Raw genomic sequence first — 20,861 nt, forward strand, 5'->3', positions numbered from 1 at the left:
TTGTATGTTCTAACCCCATATCTACAGTGCCTTATAAATAAATGATATTAATAATAATAATAATAATAATAATAATAATAATAATAATTTTATATATATATATATATATATATATATATATGCACTCAAATGCTGTGTATTGTGCTTATATATAAAGATTTCTTTATACGGAACAAGATAATTAAATTAGTTTCAGGTAAGTTATATAGCACAATTGCAGAAGTGTTGCTGAGGGTGAAGAGTCTGTCCCCCTTGATTTTTAAAAATTCATGCAGATGGCTAAAATTGGACTTCAATATATAGTTTGAATGGGACACGATGTAATATGTAATACACAGTGTTAATTTCCTCTCATTCTCACCAAGGTGGTCCTAACTAGGAATGCTCAGACTCGGTTTTCCGAAAACCGAGCCATCCTTTAACATCCCAAATCCCAGTACCGAGCCGGTTTGATACTTTCCCTCTTCCTCGGAACTGAAAGCAAGGCAAAAAGTCATCACATCATCGGATCTTGCGGATTTCTGATTGCATAAGTACAACAACAATCCCAGGTAAATTTCATATCAGAATACATGCATTAACTATTCAATTGACTATAATATTGTGAGACTAAATAAATGTTCATTATATTGGACATCCACCTGTTGCCCCTCCTGCCCCTGTGCTACCTGTTGACCCTTCTGCCCCTGTGGCACCTGATGCAAAGGCAGATCCAGTCAAGCAGCACAGAGAAGAGAGTGCACAAATCAAAAGGATTTGTGTGTGCATCACTTGTGTTTGTGTTTGTCACTATTTTGCCTGCGTATAGTTTTGAAAAAAAACGGTCTCATTGGTTATTAGTCCATGGGCCATCGACCATCGCACCTTTAAATTTTAGCTGCAAAGTCGCCGATTTCCGGCGAGTTGAACAAATCGGACTTTCATACATTTACCCCCATATGTTATTAAATGTGGTTACAATTCACCAACATATTCATTCAATAGCTTAAATATGGGCAGCTTGAAAAGCCATAAGCAGCCTAATGCCTGCTAATCTCATCTTCCACCAAGCATATTATAACAATACATAATTATAACCTGAAACACAGATTTTAATTTTGGCAAACAAAGGTTACAGTTTTAATTGGATCAATGATGGTGGTTCGAAGAAAGCAATGAAAGTTCAACTACTGAGTTAATACTAGACTTCAAACAATAGGAATGGCCAACTGGCCTAGATTCCCGGGTGCTGACAACAGAGTCAGAAAGAATATGAGGAAGAGGGAAAGAGAGAGAACTTTCTGTTCTTAGCTGGTATATATGATTGTTTGGACCACTCCTAGTGGGAGGCTACTGGTCATAAATTCAAAAAAGAAGGGGATATTTAACACATGCAGGAAAGTGCAATGGGAGCCCACAAGCCTGGTGTTTAAGAGCATTTAGCCCTTTGCAGGACTTCATTTGTCATACTCGGTATTGCTATCTTATGCAGAAAACTTGTTTACTTTTCATCCTATTCTTATTGTCTTGCACCCGCTTCGTAAAGGAGGGATATGACAAGTGAGAATAGAGAACAATACAATAAAGTAATGTAGAAGTTATTTTATGTCACCACTTATCCAAGCTCTATTGCCCATAAGACTAATAATTGCTTTAATTCTCTTAAGTTTTTATAATGCCTATGGTTGTAAAAACTATATAAATTATTTGTTGAACATCCCCACAAGAACTGTAAGACCATCAAACTCTATTTTTTAAGTGTCCAAATACTAAAACTGATAGAGCTTCAACATACACCGTACACATTTGGGAGGGATCTTGTGTGGCAAAAGAGGGAGAACCATGTAACTGGAGATTCTAAAAGGTCTTTAACACTAGCTGACACATTTTAATGTGTTTACACCAATACAATAGCTGTCAAAGTGTAAATTGAAATGCCAGGTCAGACTTTCTGGTGGGTAGGTATATAATACACTAGAAAATTGTCTCCTGAAATGATGCAGAGAACAGCGCCATCATCATGACATGATCACATTGAATAATATTGCTCATACCTTTTAAATTTGATATAACAGTCCATTGCAAATGTTAATTAATACATTATACAATGTAAAGACAGATACTTTGAAATGAATCCAACATATAGACTAATAGAAAGGAGGCCGTGCAGCATTTGAAGAGGGACAAACCTTTCAAACCAGGAATGTCCTTTAAAGCAATTACAATAATCAAATAAATGAGAAAACTTCCAAGAATGAATAAATCAGAAGTCATTTGTCATTTGTTCTGCAAAATAGTGGTCCTCTCAAGTTATTACCACAGTTATTGATTCTGGCAAATAAGAGTTGTCAGATAGCAGAGATTGACAGATTTATTATGGCAAACCTTTGTATACAGAGCTCTCAGTCCAAGACAATATAATACAAGTTTGTTCATAAAAAAGAAGTTGCAAAATGTCCTGGTCTTTGATACTACAGCTCCTTGGTGACCACTGTATTACAGAATAGCAGCATGACCATCTACAAATACATTTGGCTATAAAATAGTTGGAAAGTACTACTTTTATTTTAATATAAAGTCTATAGCAGCGTGAACAGTTCTATGCAATGTAAAAGCAACGTTTGATCTATTATGCAGCATGTGTACTCAAACACGTTCTCCAAGGAAGCTAACAAAGAAGAGAAATTTATTTCTTCAGGCAGTGTGTGTATTAATTGAAAATCTTTGTCATCTTAGTCAAATGCATAATTTATTCACCTAGCAAGTGAGAGGCATTCTGAGCGCAGGAGCTGTATGGTTTGCTGCTGTAGCTCAGTAGGCATTGTGCCTGTCATCAGTTTTACACAATATTTATTATTCTACTTTTAAAAATGAACAAATAAGGTTTTATTACAGTTTGGGTCAAAATGTAGACCTTTATGCATGATTCAGTCCAGAACATGCAGTGACATTCTGTGATCTACAAACATGCCTTTTTTTATATCCAATTAAAAATGAGTTTTGTGCATGTTCCTTGTGCTTCTGTAGACCAGCCAGCTAACATATGTGAGAATCAACAGTGCATATAGTTGACTGATGTGAATAGACACTCCTAAGCACAATAAATAATATATGCAATGTGTTATGACAGTGTGTCTGATGCTGACTTGGACACATGTTGAGTGTAATTTACACTTAAAAAAGCAGTCCATAAAAACAGCCTATTCACACGCAGCCTATGGTGAGTTGCACACATCACAAGATGCGCCCAGCTTTGCAACTGCTAGCAAAAAACACATTTGGCTATTAAGCTTGATACATCAGATATAATTTTCCTTTTTTCATGTGAATAATATGAAATAATATGAAAACTACTACGATTTTTGGATATTGAGTCAATTAAATGATTTACACAGTAGAGTAGAGGAAGAGGAGCGATGTGAGAGAAAGATGAACCTAGCCGCAGCATTCTGGATGGATTAAAGGTCATAAAAGTAAGAAGCAGGAAGGGCAGTGAGAAGTAGGTTACAATCGACGAGACAAAAATGTTGAGTGAATGGACTAGGATTTTAGTTGCTTCCTGTCATTTTGTAACAAAATGTTTATGCCTATGCTCAGATCGCAAATGTATTCAACTGTAAATGTGTAGAAATAATGTTTTGTACAGGTAAGTTACATACTCTTGCATTTAAGTATGTACTGTGGTTCATAGTACATCCGACTAAGAAGAAAGAAGAAAATATTTTATTTACCATTTGGACTACAATGGTTCAGGTACAAATATTGTATATTATATTTAATAAAGTGGCTATCCAGAGTGTGGTGAGTGTTTAATGCATTTATAATTTATTTTCAAATTGTGTGTGTTTTTGTTTTTTCCCCACTTTCTTGATACAATAGGCATTGGTCTTAGGGCCCATGTCTATTATACTGAGACCACTGGGGGGAGGGCAAAGTTCCCACTCTAGGAGTCCCAATCTTGTTCATTACCCTGATCCCCATAGCCCACAAGAAGAAGCAAGTTGGTTTTCTCTGTGTATTCTCTCTGTCCACTCCATGCTGTCTTGTACTGGCACTTATTGAGGATTTGGGGGAAGGGTGCTGACTACTTATTTATTTATTTACTTCTTTAAACAGGGTTGAATATCTTTAAATGAATGGGCCCATTGCAATTGATGAGGAAACTACCATGTATTTCAAAGGGCCAACACTATGATTTTTCCCCCCAGCACACTCATCTCACTGGTTTTGAAGCAATCTCAAGTGTCTGAAACCAGTGAAATTATATTTTGTGAATCCCACAGTGATCTACTAAATCAATTTTTTATAGATTCTTCTTATTCTATAACACAGACACACTGGGGATTACAGTAATTTGGCAATGTATGGTAATTTTTGGTGAGAATTGGAATACTGATGATTTACAGGTTGTCAATTTGTATTTAATATATTTGGTGAGTAGAAAATTAACCTGTAAATCAATAAAAAAATAGCAACTGTTATCAAATTTTCTTTAGTAGACCAAACAACATTTTAAAATATTGTGTATTCGTTTAAAATGACCAAGGGCCCTTTACCTCTTACATACATTTATGTAAATGGCTACAACATTTATATATTTGCTTGTGCTTAGTCTACAGTTGGATTGTGTATTTGAACATGTGTAGATGCCATATATTAATTACACCAACTTATGAAATCACTGCTTACCAGTGTACCTGTGGTTACCCACAAATTGCTGTAGCCCTTGAATTTGTTAAAACAAATTTCCCATTAAACAACTCTCAGGAAATAAGTGAAGAAAGGTAAACTGTTTCATTCAAGATTCACATGAACTATACTTGTAATTAGAGATGCTCGGGCTCAGTTCACCGAGAACCGAGCCCTCCCTAACTTTGCGAGTCCTCGGAAGTGAAAACGAGGCAAAACGTCATCGCTGCATCATCGGATCTTGTGAGTTTTGGATTCTATAAGTACCGCACTCCACAGATATCTGCTGCCATTTCACAGAGAGACACAGAAGGGGTAGTACGGTTCTTGGCAGTCTCTAGTGCAGTTGGGCAGCGTCATATTTGAAACAGAAAGAGGAGGTGTTCCAGTTTTCTTAAAAGTTTCCAGTGACATTCTACTGAGCTATAGCTCACACAGAAACAGGAGAGGTCCCAGTGTTGTTGCCGGTCTACAGTCCACGTGCCATTGCTCCATTGCTAATTGTCATTTCTGAAATAGAAATAATAGGGCTGTCTGTGTTCTTCAAAATCTGCAGTCACATTGTACTGTGTTATTATAGCTCACACAGAAACAGGAGAGATGCCAGTGTTCTTGCCAGTCTACGCACCATTGCTCCATTGCTGAAATAGAAATAATAGGGCTGGCAGTGTTTTCAGAAGTCTCCAGTCACCTTCTACTGTGCCATAGCTCACCCAGAAATAGGAGAGGTGGCAGTGTCCTTGTCACTCTCCAGTGACATTGTTCTTGTCACTTTCCAGTCTCAGTGCCATTGGTCACACAAAAACAGAGGTAGCATTGTTCTTGTCACTCTCCAGTCGTGACAGGTGTGTTGTAAAATGAACTACAAATTCCATGAGGAAGGCCTTTGCTGAAATGCTTATTAATATTTGGGTAAAATGACATATTGGCAATTTTATGTTTTTCTACAGTAAAGTTTCATCTTTATTAAAGATGTGTTTTTTTTCTTTAAAAAGGTAAAAGCTTTTTTTTTACATTTTTGTTTTTGACATTTATGTTACAGAGTCTTCTGTAATGGTGGTTTCCTGCAGGGTTGAATTCATATTGTGTTAGGATGATGTACACACTGATGAGGGTGAGCATGAAGCTGAAGATAATGACAACAACATCTTGCCACTGTAGAGTTCATTGACAGCACTGTTACCTTAGCTGCCTTAAGCCCATTGTTATCTTGTTTTGTGGGGTGACCAAACAAACCAAGCACTTCGTAAAATAAATATCCGTGTTGCACTTGTTTAAAACTCTCTAACCCTTCAAAAATTACTTAGATATCCAGCAGGTTATTCTCCATTACTTTGAAATTAAATGCATTTGTGATGATTAGCAGATGCCTGCAATATAAAATGACTCATTAAATGATATTGAATAAACAAAAGGACTCATTCTCCTGTGTTGTGTCACTGTGTGTACTGCAATGAACATGGAGAAATTAAAAAAGAAAAATCATTGTTTGAGGAGGCCAAAAGATTATAGCCAAGCATGGGCATTCTCAGGGCTGCAAAAAAAAATCTTCAGAGACCATAATGTTCCAATTTCCACCCTAAACAATGTTATTAGGAAGTTTAAGGCCTATGGCCCTATAGCCAACCTCCCTTTACACATGTGCAAGAGAAAACTTGATCTAAAATTGCAGATGTAAGCGCCTGCGGGGAACAGGACAGACGCAACACAGATGAACTTACTTTGTAAACAATGGTCACCTCCAGTGCGCTTCCGATGTCCCAGCTGCGATTCGATCCCAGCAGATCAGCAGCCGCAACCCCTGTCACCTCCAACCACGTCCCTCTAAGAAAGAGACAGATTACGGCCGTGCCTACCAGGAAAGGGCTGTCCAAGAACAGGGCAATGAACAAGGACACTCTCAGTCCAAGCCCACTTGCCGCCTCCTCACTGTCACGGCTAAGGATATTTTATGGATCCCTTTTGCCACTACTTGGATGTTATTAGCAGTGGATGGTGGAGGTTGACCAAAACACAGAAGATGATAGTAGCTTGCAATATAGTATATTGGTAGATGGTATAACAGCAACAGTGAAAGATATGTACAACTCAGCAAGCTGAGTACACGACAGTTCACAAAATACAATGAAATCACGAAAGAAGTTCAGTTGGTAACCAATAGCAACGGCATGAAGAATGAATGCACACAACTTGAATAACGGAACTGGCAACTAGCTTGGCAATATATTCTTAATAACAGTCCAGCAACTAATAATCAGCAGAGTAATAATAATAGCTGTGCCAAACATAGAACCACAGATGACAAGGTAACTTGATTGTAGTTCAGTAAAAAATACAGGCAGCCGAGCAGAGAGGCAGTTGAGCCAATCAATATGAGTGCAGGTGTAATAGGCAACTCACGAGACAGTTCAGTGTGCAGATGTAGAAGTACAGTACACAGGTAACAGCCGTAGGGGGTTCAGTAAGCAGTGTGGAACTACAAGTACCAGGTATGGAGGTTGTAGATGTAGAAGTCCAGCACACAGGCAACAGCAGTAGGAGATTCAGTAAGCAGTGTGGAACTACAAGTACCAGGTATGGTGGTTTGTAGATGTAGAAGTCCAGCACACAGGTAACAGCAGCAGCAGATACAACCCAGACCAAGGTAGACTGAGTAACACCAAGATCAAGCAATGAGTCCATAACCTTGGGAGGTTCATATAGTGCTCCAGGACCAATGAGGTTTAGGGAGTGGTCCAGGTCACAGTAGCTAGGAACACCTGTGAAAGTAATGTCTCAAAGAGAAGCAAGCAGAATCATGGTTCTTAAAGGGAAAGTCACAGAGCCGGGACCTGACTATAGGACAGGCGTGTGACACTCACTTTGCTCTCGCCAAGGCATGGGGGACTACAGGCACTTGAGACCAGAAACAGTCCCGCCTCAAGTACCTCGCACACCACTCGGTGAGGGCCCAACCGAAAGGGGGAATCAAGCGTGATACTCACCGGGAAACTCCCGCTTCCAGTCCTGCTCTCCTGAACCTCCCCGACACCTGCGGATGACAAGGAACACACAGCCTCCCTCTGCACTCTCAGTGAGACTAAGATGTGCACCCACAACGCTAAACTAACTACAAAAGCGAACCGACCCTATTAACGCTCTAATGGTCAGCAACGCAACTAGGTTAAACGACTAAACACTAACTAGGTGTGGTGCACTAACGGAACTACTCACTAAGCACTACGGGGAACACAGCCGTTGTTCACAGACTATACCGAAGGGCGGGTCCTATCCCCCTCACCCAGGTCTAACCAAGGAGACTGTCTCCTTGCTATGGGGTCACCCACGGACCCTAAGGACCGGCTGCACAAGGCCCGGCTAAGGCTCACTGGAACAGCGCACTAACCCGGGAGCCAACTGCCGCACGGAACAGCCGATCGAAACTGAACCGCCCGGCTGTCTGCACCCGGATATCGAACACGCGTCCTTACACCTGGAACCGCCAGAGAACCTGCACGGAATTCAGGCTTGGGGACCTTCGACCAGAACAACGGGCTGCCCCTGGAACTGCCTCAAGTTGTGCTGTACTGCCACTGACTCACTCAGCCCCCCCCTCTGGAAACCAGTGTGACCCCAGGGACCTAAGGGATGGGAAAACTACTAGTGTTCTCCCACTGACTATGTGTAAACTGTGAACTACACTTGTCCCCACAGTACGGGTTAGTACAGGAAAACACAGGGAACAAGAGCCTTTAATGGGGGCCTGACATCTTGCAACTGGAAACAATTATGTAGCACACCCCAAAATACAGTAATACAGTACTTTGCACGCTACTCACCAGAGTACTTAGCTGCTAGCCAAGCAGACGGTTGCTACAGCACCAACAGGAGCCTCCGCTCTACTGTACCTTTTACTCTGTGTACTCACCTCACGGGACCGCGCCCTACACTCACAAGGCTCTCACGCCTCTAACACCACCAGGGCCTTATGCCCTACACACCATGGGCCTCTGCCCAGCTACATACAGAGCCTTGTGCTCTGTCTATGGGCCTTAGCCCCCTCTCTAACTCAGGGCTCTGAGCCCACTAACTAGGGCCTTGTGCCTTGCTACCTAGGGGCACTAGCCCCTGCCTACTTAGGCCTTGTGGCCTCCCTAACTCTGCCTAGCTACTAGGGCTTTGTGCCCTTTATAGTCTATGGGCTATCAGCCCCCTACCCAGGCCCTGTGGCCTCTCCTATGGCCTCTAGGCCACTACCTAACTAAGGGCCTTGTGCCCTTATACACCTGGGGCCTCTAGCCCCCTACCTAACTAACTAACATTTATCACAATTGGGCTACTTGCCCGCTACCTAATAGGAGCCTAGTGCCCAACTCCTGGGCCTTGGGCCCCTAATACATGTCCCACGGGCCTTATGCCCGACCGTGGCCACGGGCCTAGTGCCCGACCTTACCTGCTCTTCGCAGGAAACTCATCTTGCCACGCCGTCTTCTCCCTTCTTTTCCGGGTCTTCCAGACCCTCCATCCAGAGGCGCCTCTTCTCCCGTTCGGCGTGGGCTCTGCTGCTGCTCCGGAGGAGGGGACGCTCTCAGCCCTTGCAAGGGCTCCCCGGCGGCGATTCCGCGGTGAGTGATTACAAGTGGCAGGGTCGTTCCTAGCCCTTACAAGGGCTCCCTGCCACTTCCGGCGTTCTGTTGCTTGAAGTCTTCTTCTGGTCTTGGTCCGCCGCTCCTGACGTCCCACGACGTCCTTCTCTCTGCTCCGCCGGACTTCTTCTGCCAAGATGGCGCCAGTCGGCGACTTATATAGTCGCCGGCGTGGCGACATCACCAGATGTCTCCGCGAGTGCTGATTGGCTCGCCCGCGGCGCCAATCTTTCAAACGGCCAGGCGCGAGCCGCGATTTGTCTCGCGTATCCGGCCGCTGATTGGCCAGCGGAGAAAGGTGAGCCCTGATTGGCTCAATCTTCCTCCGCTGACAGGACCTGAAAGGAAGAAGCGATACTCACCGCTGGAATGCTGGATCGGTGAGTAGGCTCCCCTCTTCTCCTTCTTCACCCGCTTGAAGGGCACAGCCCTCAGGAACATCTTCAGCCCCTCCAGGGGCACAGCAACGCCGGGCATCTTCGCTCTCTTCTCGGGCACCGAATCCGGGGACATCTCCACACAGAGCAGGATTGTTTGGAGGATGGAAAAAGCACCTACATCAACTGCCAAACAGATTCCCGCTGTCCTTCATACCCATGGTGCGACAGTTATATCTAGAAACATACGTCGCAACTCAATTTAAAGGGATTATATGCTAATAGGCCCAGGAGGGACGTAAGACGAGTCATAATAAAGCGTAACTGTAGTTTACCAAAACACACCTGCCAAGCCAAATTCCTTCTGAGAGAATTTCCTTTGGACAGATGAGACCAAATTAGAGCCTTTGGGTTGAATCACACCATCCCATGCTTACAGAAAGCAAAATGAAGCTTTCAAATAAACAACTATTTCCTTACAGTTAAACATGTAAGAGGTGCCTTGTGTTCATGCATCATGAAATCTGGAGATTATCAGGCCATTTTGAAGTGCAGTCATGGACCTTCCAGCCGGACAATGACCCCAAACACACTTCAAAAAGCGTCCAGGAATGGTAATTTGGTAATTTCAACTTTTGTGTAATTATTATTTAAAAAGAGTGTAAGGGTGCCAATATTTTTGGCCACGACTGTATATGCACCGTTCATTTGTTTATTACAAATCAGGAATATTGAAAATACGAATTCGATCACAAAATTTTACACATTTACAAATCTGTTACCCATCTTAGAGTGCTTCTATATGCAGGGTGTTTCAAAAAGGTGAAACCAATTTGAAATTGCTATGTCTATGCAACCACAAACTGCCCATGAATAATACTCTTACCACTTGAAAGGGCAGGGCATAAAATTTCAAATGACTAGCGTACCAACAGCCACTAGCTTCAATCATTCGCAAGATGACAACCCCACAACAAAAGGTGGTTTGCGTTCTGCAGTTCAGCAAGACTGAATCCGTAATTGCGGTGCATCATGCGTTTCAACGCATTTTGGTATTGATCCGCCAATGCCAAAAAGCATTAGTCATTAGTTCCGACACTTTGAGGAAACAGGCTATTTATATAAGGAGAACAGCACATGGCGACCACGAACTTCAGAGGAAAATGTGAGAAGAATTCAAGAGAGTTTTCTGCGTTGCTGGCCCCTAAGATCCTCAGACATTACATCCTGCAACTTTTTCTTGTGGGGATATCTAAAAAAATTTGTTTTTGTGCCACCATTATCAAAATGAATGACCTCAAAAACAAAATCACGGCAGCAGTGATTTCAGTGGTAGAAGACACTCTGAGAGCCGCTTAGGACCTCGATGTTGTCCATACAACAATTGAAGGACATATAGAGCATTTATAAAATGGTTAGTAAAATTTAATAACTCTTTAAACTGTTTGTAACTTTATAAATAAATGGTGATGATGATGATGATGATGATGATGATGAACTTTTTGTGTAATTGTAACATGTTGTCATCGTGAAATATATTGCTTTGAAATTGGGTCCATCTTTTTGAAACACCCTGTATTTTAAGGCAGATCTGTAGTCTACATGCTTTACTCAATTTCCAGTCCCTTGCAATGCCCCCTTCATTGAAACATTGCCAGAATATGCATTTTCTCAAACCTTTCTCACTCTGCATATTACCAAAACACTAACTACTGCGACCTCCTGCTATCTGACCTTCCCCTCACCCGTCTATATCCCCTGTGAGAATACCGGGTTTAACGCAACCTTCTGCGCCACACAGCTGCCTACCAGGTACCTACCCAAGGTTCAAAATCACCAAGGCAAATATCCGAAATAAAACAAACAAGTTTATTTAACAAAATGGTAGCACCAAACAGCAGTAAACATATTTCAATAATAACTTGAAAAACTACAGTCTGGCACAGACAACATACAGGGTATAATGAAAACAACTTACCAGTATCCTTGTCACTTTCAGGGACTGCTGTCTATCAATCCAAGCTTCCTTCCCTCTCTCCTTTAAGGCTACCCAGCAAAGGTAGCGGCCCTGAGTCACTGTCACTCAGCTTTCAGCGGACACATAGCTTCCCAAGACCTGGAGAGGTAGATAAGGGCAATGGCAGTAATCCAGGGTCCAATTGTCCCTTTCCTGTCAGTGGCAGAGATCTATTTCTCAACACTATACTGACTTCAGCTATCACTTGGTAGTGAACGCCAATTTGCTGTCCTCTGGAGCTTTCTTTTAAGCCTAAAAATGACCTCATCAGCAATTTCAGGACCTGCCTGATTGGTCCTTTTCTGTGCTTACTTTTTCACAGGTAAACATACAGACAAATGGATAGCAGATGAGTCACTTCTGATTTAATTAGGGACAGGTATTGTTCTATGGCTATACAATAGAGTTTGTTTAAACAGGAGAGATCACAATCCATACACATTTACATTTAAATACACAATGCAGTCCTCTGTAATTTAACATAGAGTCTGTTTGTGGGCCTTTTCCCTATGCTAGCACACACAAACTCACAGCTAAACAAAGACAAGAGACCCCCTGGTGGGATGTACATTCATACAGGACTGGTGGACAATAATCCTTTTTGCCTCGGCTGAAACAATGGACTGCAAGATAACAATACATGCTGGCAGACATTTTAACTACTTTCAAAATAGAATATATACAAGCTTAAATATGACTGAGAAATATGGGAACCAGAGGGCTAGAAAATTATATGTTTTTATAGTCCGCAGTTTGTGAAAAACAAGGTGCAGACAGGTTGAGGTGATATTAACACCTTGGTTCCCCACATCCGCTATAATCCATCCTTAATGCTACAGCAAGACTGACCTTTCTTCATAACCACTGCACCACAAGCACCTGATCCTTCATACGTGGTGAAGTGATATCCTGCCTCTCGCCCTCTTAGGCCTGCCTGTGACCTGTGCCTCGCCTCTCCTCTGTTGTTATAGATAGATTTCTCTCATATTGCTCCCCACTTATGGGAAACCCTATCCCACCTGACCAAACTCTCCATCAACCTTCAATCTTACAAGTTTTGCCATTCCACAAAATGTCATTCTGCACTGTATTTTTAAATTTCCATTTCATTGAATGAATAGAGGTGGGCCGAGTATGGTCAATCTTTTCTTCTGTGTGGTGTGGTTGGGGAAGGAGTGGAAACACTTAAGACCAAATTCTGCTGGCAAAACAAGTTCAATTTTGTAACTATGAGTCACTCATCTTATAACCCGGCGGTTCCCAAACTGTGCGCCGCGGCTCCCAGGGGTGCCGCGGCGCTCACTGGGGTGCCGCGGGCCAAGCATTGAAAAAAAGAAAAAGCACAGAAATTTACCAATCCGCCGGGCGCCGGGACCCAGAAGACTCCTCTCTCCCGCAGCTGTCACTGAATATCGACGTCAGTAACAAGAGAGGAGGCTGCTGGGTCCCGGCGCCCGGAGGATTGGTAAGTTTCTGTGCTTTTTCTTTTTTTTCTATGGCTGGTGCGCGGCAGAGGAGAGAGGGAGCGTGACAGTGGGGAAGAGAGGGTGACAGCTGGGGCAGAGAGGGTGACAGCGGGGAAGAGAGGGTGACAGCTGGGGCAGAGAGGGCGACAGCGGGGAAGAGAGGGTGACAGCTGGGTCAGAGAGCGTGACAGCGGGGAAGAGAGGGTGACAGCTGGGGCAGAGAGCATGACAGCGGGGAAGAGAGGATACAGCTGGGGCAGAGAGGGTGACAGCGGGGAAGAGAGGGTGACAGCTGGGGCAGAGAGCGTGACAGCGGGGAAGAGAGGGTGACAGCTGGGGCAGAGAGCGTGACAGCGGGGAAGAGAGGATACAGCTGGGGCAGAGAGCGTGACAGCGGGGAAGAGAGGGTGACAGCTGGGGCAGAGAGAGTGACAGCGGGGAAGAGAGGGTGACAGCTGGGGCAGAGAGCGGGACAGCGGGGTAGAGAGGGTGACAGCTGGGGCAGAGAGGGTGACAGCTGGGGCAGAGAGGGTGACAGCGGGGCAGAGAGGGTGACAGCTGGGGCACAACGGGGCAGAGGAGTGTAACGGGGCAGAGAGGGTGACAGCTGGGGCACAACGGGGCAGAGGAGTGTAACAGGGGCAGAGAGGGTGACAGCTGGGGCAGAGGAGAGTAACAGGGGGCAGAGGAGGGTGACAGCTGGGGCACTACGGGGCAGAGGAGTGTGACAGAGGGCAGAGGAGGTTGACAGCTGGGGCACAACAGGGCAGAGGAGTGTAACAGGAGCAGAGAGGGTGACAGCTGGGGCACAACAGGGGCTGGGGCACAACGGGGCAGAGGAGTGTAACAGGGGCAGAGAGGGTGACAGCTGGGGCACAACGGGGCAGAGGAGTGTCACAGGGGCAGAGGAGAGTAACAGGGGGCAGAGGAGAGTAACAGGGGGCAGAGGAGTGTGACAGCTGGGGCACAACGGGGCACAGGGAGTGTAACAGAGGGCAGAGGAGTGTAACAAGGGCAGAGGAGTGTGACAGAGGGCAGAGGAGGGGGACAGCGTGAGAGAGGGCAGAGGAGGGGGGACATCGTGAGAGAGGGCAGAGGAGGGGGGACATCGTGAGAGAGGGCAGAGGAGGGGGGACATCGTGAGAGAGGCCAGAGGAGGGGGACAGCGTGACAGAGGGCAGAGGGGGCAGTGTGAGAGAGGGCAGTGTGTCTGGATGCAGAGGGGGCAGTGTGTCTGTATGCAGAGGAGGCAGTGTGTCTGGATGCAGAGGGGACAGAGTGCCTGAGGGCAGAGTGTCTGGATGCAGAGGGGGCATTTTTGCATACAACTAAATAAGTATTTCTGTCCTGACCTAAATACTACTTCTAAAACAGGACTGCTCAATAATTATTTTGGAGGGGTGCCTTGAAAAAATTTGGAGACTCTAAGGGAGCCGCGAACTGCAAAAGTTTGGGAACCACTGTTATAACCATTAATATACCATGTAAGTGAGCCTCAAATGTGATCCAATCTGCTAATTGTACAGAGAGCTTCTGGAAAAAGAAAGGGAAAAAACAATCAAACATGAAAACACCCTTTAACATAACAATGTGCCCTAAATGTACAAGATATAGAAAACCAAAATACTGATAGTTTTTAATTAGTGAAGTGCACACATTTCCCGAATTCTACTGTAGCTATTCATCCAATCAGAGATGAACAGTGCAAACTTCCTTTCTGGTGTCAATTTCTACAACAATTCTACAGCTGAAACACATTTCCCTAGTCTTTATATAGTTTTAGGAACAGGCTGTTTAAAGCAAAATGTGGGCAAATGCTCCTTTAAATGTTGTTTTACAATGTCATAAAATAATAGATTTCTAGTACATATAAACTGAGTTGCATATAAAATATAAATAAAACAATTTTTTTTTTAAATCAATTTACCACTGACAGGTTCAATAACCCAAAATTATTGGCCAACTATGCAGAACAATAATCCACTTGCTGATTTTAGATTGTCATTAATCAAAAGCTGCAGCAAATACCTAATTACATACTGCTAAAAGCAAAGGCTGATATGAACTGATGTGTGAATATCAGTTTCCTCCACTCCTCTGAAGCGTTCTCTAACTCATCCTTTCACTTGCTTCTCTGTGATAACTGTTGCTGATAGTAACTCATCCTTGCATAAGTGTTTCATACCTTTCATGCAGGAAAATCGAGGATCACGTCATGACACCTCCCATGCCCCCGACTTTCACACCCTCAAAAATGAGTCCCTTCAGACAGATTTATAGATTGTAACCTGAGGCAAAATATCTAGAAACTTTTGATTTTGTTCATTTCTGTGCACAAACTACGGTTTCCACAAGTTTTTTTCTACTGCAGACATTTCATGTTATGTGTATTTGTTGTTTTACTCCATTATTCTATCTTTTGTTTTTCAATCTGGTCACTTTCAATTTACAAGTAGGTGTCCGCTTTGCAATTTGACAAGTGTCCACTGACAGGGCCAGTGTCACCATTATTCAAACCTAGACCATAGTTGCCAACATTGGCAGGTTAAGTTCCGGGAGGTCCGGGGGTCAGGTGGGCGTGTGGGGGCGGGGCTCGAAGAATCGCGCAGTTAGCCCTGCCCCCAAAGCTGTCACCACTTTTTCCGTCCAATAAAACAAGGGGGCGGGGCCACAATGATGCGCCCGTGACGTCGATAAGCCCCGCCTCCCCATTCAATTTCCACCGTCGCCCGGGAATCGGGAGAATTGCCCTTTCTCCCGGGAGCCCGGGAGCCTGATCCAGATTTCGGGAGTCTCCCGGATATTCCGGGAGAGTTGGCAAGTATGACCTAGACTGATCTAGTGTTTTGAATGTCTTTGCTGTGTCCCAACACAGTGCTGACTGCTGACATGAAGGAAAAGGCGCGGCAGCTTCTTACATGTGAAGCTGATGACTTTTGCTCCTCAATGCCAGTGTTACGATGGGAGTGTGGCGCTTGGCTATGATGCCACAGCCAATCATCACAATCACAGTCTTAGAAGGAAGGGATGCCAATACCACTCCCTGCTTTCCTAAGAAAGAATCAGCGAGAGTGGCGGTACTGCTTCAGAAATGGGTGAGGGTGACACCACCAGTTTATGCACCAGCCCTGCACATTGTACTCAACTGCAGTTTGGCCTTTGTACAGTTTGTACTCGCAGTTTGGCCTTTGTACAGTTTGTACTCGCAGTTTGGCCTTTGTACAGTTTGTACTCGCAGTTTGGCCTTTGTACAGTTTGTACTCGCAGTTTGGCCTTTGTACAGTTTGTACTCGCAGTTTGGCCTTTAATAAAACTAAAGTTTTCCAAACCACACATAAAATTCTTGACAAAACCTGCAGTTATTATACTTGAGTTGGACAATGTCTGTCACGCTTCAGCTACCAGCCAGATGCAGTTTTTGATCACTAAATAAGTAAAGAAACAAACAGCCAAACAAGAAAACAAACAGTAACAGTAATTAGAGGAGTAGTTTATCTAAATCATATGCAGTGCATATCTTCGAATTAAGAATCCTTGCGCATGGAGAGGCAGTACAGGGGAGGGACGGTAAGTAAGGGATTTTACAATAAGGGTATGTTCATGTAATTTTAGCTCAATTAGATGTAGACACAGATATATGACTATCAGAAGGCATATCTCTTGCGGGTGCTGGAGGGCTGGTGCAAACATTCAAATTGATGATGACTATTAACAATACTATCTAGCATCTTCTGATTGGTTGCGGATTGACCTACAGCTGATGGTACTTTATTCATTAGCCTTGTGGTTATACTAGATCAGTTAATTCAACTAATTGGTGGATATTTTTTTTCCATTATTTGTCATTTCCATACCAACTGCTGCAGGAACGACAATTTCCAGTTATTTTTTAAAATGATAAATAACAAGACTGTGTGCTGTATTTAACTGTTGTTATATATTTTAAAAGAGTCTCGCTTCTATTAATAAGACATTATTTGCTCTTGTTTATCTGATCATATTACCCTATTTGTACAAAACATAGTAATGTATTAAAATATATCTTTACTTTATTGGGTTATGTACAAATAGGGTAATGCCTCTTCTGCATTGAGCACACATATCAGTGTAATGTTAGCGTATTGTGTGCTCCCGTCAGACACATTTACACACACCTAGTGTAAGTACTACATTGTTGTAGTTTACTATATAGTTGTTTGCATGGCAAACGACATAAGGATGCAGCATTACTGTGCCTGAATGTTCCATTATTTTTTTAAATTTGTTTGGTGCATGTGAAGTTTTAATGTTATATATTAGTTTGAGAAGGATGTTAGATGTGTATAAAATAGTTAATTTGCCCAGTACTGCTTCTGGAACGGCTATAATTCTCAGCAGGTATTCCTATGCTGTATGTCTGAACAATAGCACAGAACCACTATTATTGTTCAGTACGCAATTCAGTCTAAAACAGTCCCTGAAGTAGACTTGGCATATGGAACAGCTGTTAACAGACCAAAAGGCTTCAATAAGAGATCAGATGGTATCCATCATATTTTAACAACCACTGTCCCTTCCAGTATAAAACTGAAATAAAAACAGAAACTACTTCCTAAACCTGACAAGAACTATAGTCAGCGATGGTCAAATGGCTCCCAGAGCTCCTGTCAGCTTGCATTAGCAAACATAAGTATGTGAGGGCCAAAAGAAATTTGGCCAGCAATACACTATGCAGATATTTGTACTGAAGGCTGCATGCACACAGTTAACAGTTCTGTATTAACTTATGCTTGACACCACACAGTCTTCCATGGTTATATACTGTCTATACACAGTCAGGTTAAATAGACACCTACATGTCACGTTGGTGGTTGAAAAGGACATAGTTAATTTACAAAAGTTTAGTCATGCTATACTTTTATGTAACGTCTTGTGCTTAGGTTTCCACAAATACACCTGGTTTTATGGCTAAGTACATTAATTTGCTGGATAAGATGATGACTCATCGTTGGTGCAAAATGACCTGGTGGATTAAGAGTATGAAAATACTCTCCAGTCACATGCTAAAATAAGATTTTATTTTTCAGGATGAGATTATTTCAAATGAGGTAGAGGGGTGAAAGGGAATCATTAAGGGGGACTAAACCGCTTAGTAAGAGGGCAAACAGCCTTTTTTTGATTGCAAAATTACATTTTAATACTACATTCAGGGTGGCAGAAAGTGTGGCTGGTATTTTAAAAGGGATTGAATTTGTGTTTTCCACACTTCTGTGGAAAAGTGACCCGTAATTCAGGGCCCCGGTACAACAAATTCATGGGGCCCCCCCTTATAGTCGAGTATGGTAAAGAAAAATTAACAGCGCAAACTTTTTCGGGTACGTGGTCATGCATTTGGGGGTGTGGCAAATGCACCATTGGGGTGTGGCTAACACATCAAAATCACTAGGCTCTCAATTCACCGGAGCGTCACATATGTCCAAACACTCCTGACTTTTAGGACATCTAGCACCACAGTGTAGTATAGAAACAATGCAGTGTGTACACACAGAGTTCAGTCTTGGCCTGCACCTTACATTGGGCACAAAACTCACCAAAAATTGCCATTGTCCCTACTAGAATCACAACATTTCACATACTGTCCTGCTCTCTCCTACCTGTTCTTCTCAATTTCACCACCTGTGGCTGCATGTTTCTTTAGTTTCTGGCTTGTCTGGATCCTGGAATGCTGGGGGCCCTATTTGGAAAAAAATGGCTACATTTAGATAATTCCAAACAACCCTGGCGTTAAATCACTACCACCCACGATTAATAATTAGGCTTTCCTCCAGCTCCAACATTACAATAATGTGCCCCTTCATCATCGCCATGCCTTATGATCACACTGCGCCCTCCATGCTGCTTTTGCCCCCTTCACCTGGCTCCCCTTCATCACACTATACTATGCTGCTCCCCACCTTTTCAATCCCACTGTGCCATGCCTCCCCCCTTTTTAATCCCACTGTGCCATGCTGCCACCCGGTTTTTAACCCCACCGTGCCATGCTGCCCCCGTTTTTTAACCCCACTGTGCCATGCTGACCCCTCTTTTTTAACCCCAGTGTGCTATGCTGCCCCAATGTTTTTTAACCCCTCTGTGCCATGCTGCCCCCTCTTTTTTAACCCCAGTGTGCCATGCTGCCACCCGGTTTTTAACCCCACTGTGCCATGCTGCCCCCGTTTTTTAACCCCACTGTGCCATGCTGACCCCTCTTTTTTAACCCCAGTGTGCTATGCTGCCCCCCTGTTTTTTAACCCCTCTGTGCCATGCCCCCCCATTTATTAACCCCTCTGTGCCATGCTGCCCCCCTCCCCGTTTTTTTAGCCCCTCTGTGTCATGCTGCCCCCCCATTTTTTAACCCCTCTGTGTCATGCTGCCGCCCCTGTTTTTTAACCCCTCTGTGCCATGCTGCCCCCCTCATTTTTTAACCCCTTTGTGTCATGCTGCCCCCCTGTTTTTTAACCCCTCTGTGTCATGCTGCCCCCCCTGTTTTTTAACCCCTCTGTGTCATGCTGCCCCCCCTTGTTTTTTAACCCCTCTATGCCCCCCTCTTTTTTTAACCCCTCTGTGCCCCCCCTCATTTTTTAACCCCTCTGTGCCCCCCAGTTTTCCTCTATTCACTTACCTTTTCTTCTCTCTTCTTTCTTGGTCTTCTCTGCTGCTCTGTGCTCCATTGCTCCAGACTGACTGAATGTTGGGCATGACATGATGACGTCACACCCGGCATTCAGACAGTCTGAATGGAGCACAGAGCAGCAAAGAGGAGGGACGCCGGCGCCACGATCACGCATGTTTTTTTTTTTTAACTACCCTGCTCCCCCCACCAATGACTGAGCCCCCCCAAACCCCCCCCGCCGCAAAAAAATAAATAAAAAATGTAGTTTGAAAAAAAAAAATGACGCAAGGGCCCGGGCCGGGCCTCCAGACATGCCTGGATCCGGGTAATTAGTACCCACCCCCCCTCTCAGCGGCCCTGCCCGTAATAAAGACAATCCAATAGCCCCTCACTGCCCTGATTAATTTAACACATAAATGAAGATAAACAGTATTTAGGGAGAAATATAGTACAGTTTAAATAAATCAAGGTACTAAAATATAGAAGTAACAAAGTAGGTTTGGCTTTTCATTTCATTTTTTCTACCACGTACAGTTTAAATCTACAGACCCACAAAATAAGGTGAAGATTGCTTTTTCGGGGCCAATTCCATGTTCTGGGAAGTATTTACCTTGTAATGAACAAGGCTTCTGTATACTGTATTCTGCACTTCTAAAGTAGGCACATTTTCTCAAAGAAATAGTACGTGTCCATATTTTTTGTGGTTCATAAGTTAGCCTCTCTGTTTCAGCTTACCACACCTGACTGCTGCCTATAGGTTGGACAGGGTAGGCTTGAAGAAGGACCTGGATAGCTCATAGGAGTTAGCAGGAACATTTCAACTCAACATGAATATCTTCATTCACCGTTAGCTTCCTCTGCCTGGTAGGAAGAAAAAGCACAATTCCTCCTAACAGGCACATGCATGGGTCTGATGAAGATATAGGGGTAGAGCGCTCTCAATGGGTTTATAATGCTGCTCTTTATAAATTATCAATATCATACAGAGAAAAGAGCACAAATATGATACTATACTGATCAATATATAGCACCAAGTAATTTAAATAAAAATAAAATGGAGACTATTTAAAGGAAAAA

The sequence above is a fragment of the Mixophyes fleayi genome, chromosome 4 (assembly GCF_038048845.1).
Source record: "Mixophyes fleayi isolate aMixFle1 chromosome 4, aMixFle1.hap1, whole genome shotgun sequence".
Taxonomy (NCBI): Eukaryota; Metazoa; Chordata; class Amphibia; order Anura; family Limnodynastidae; genus Mixophyes; species Mixophyes fleayi.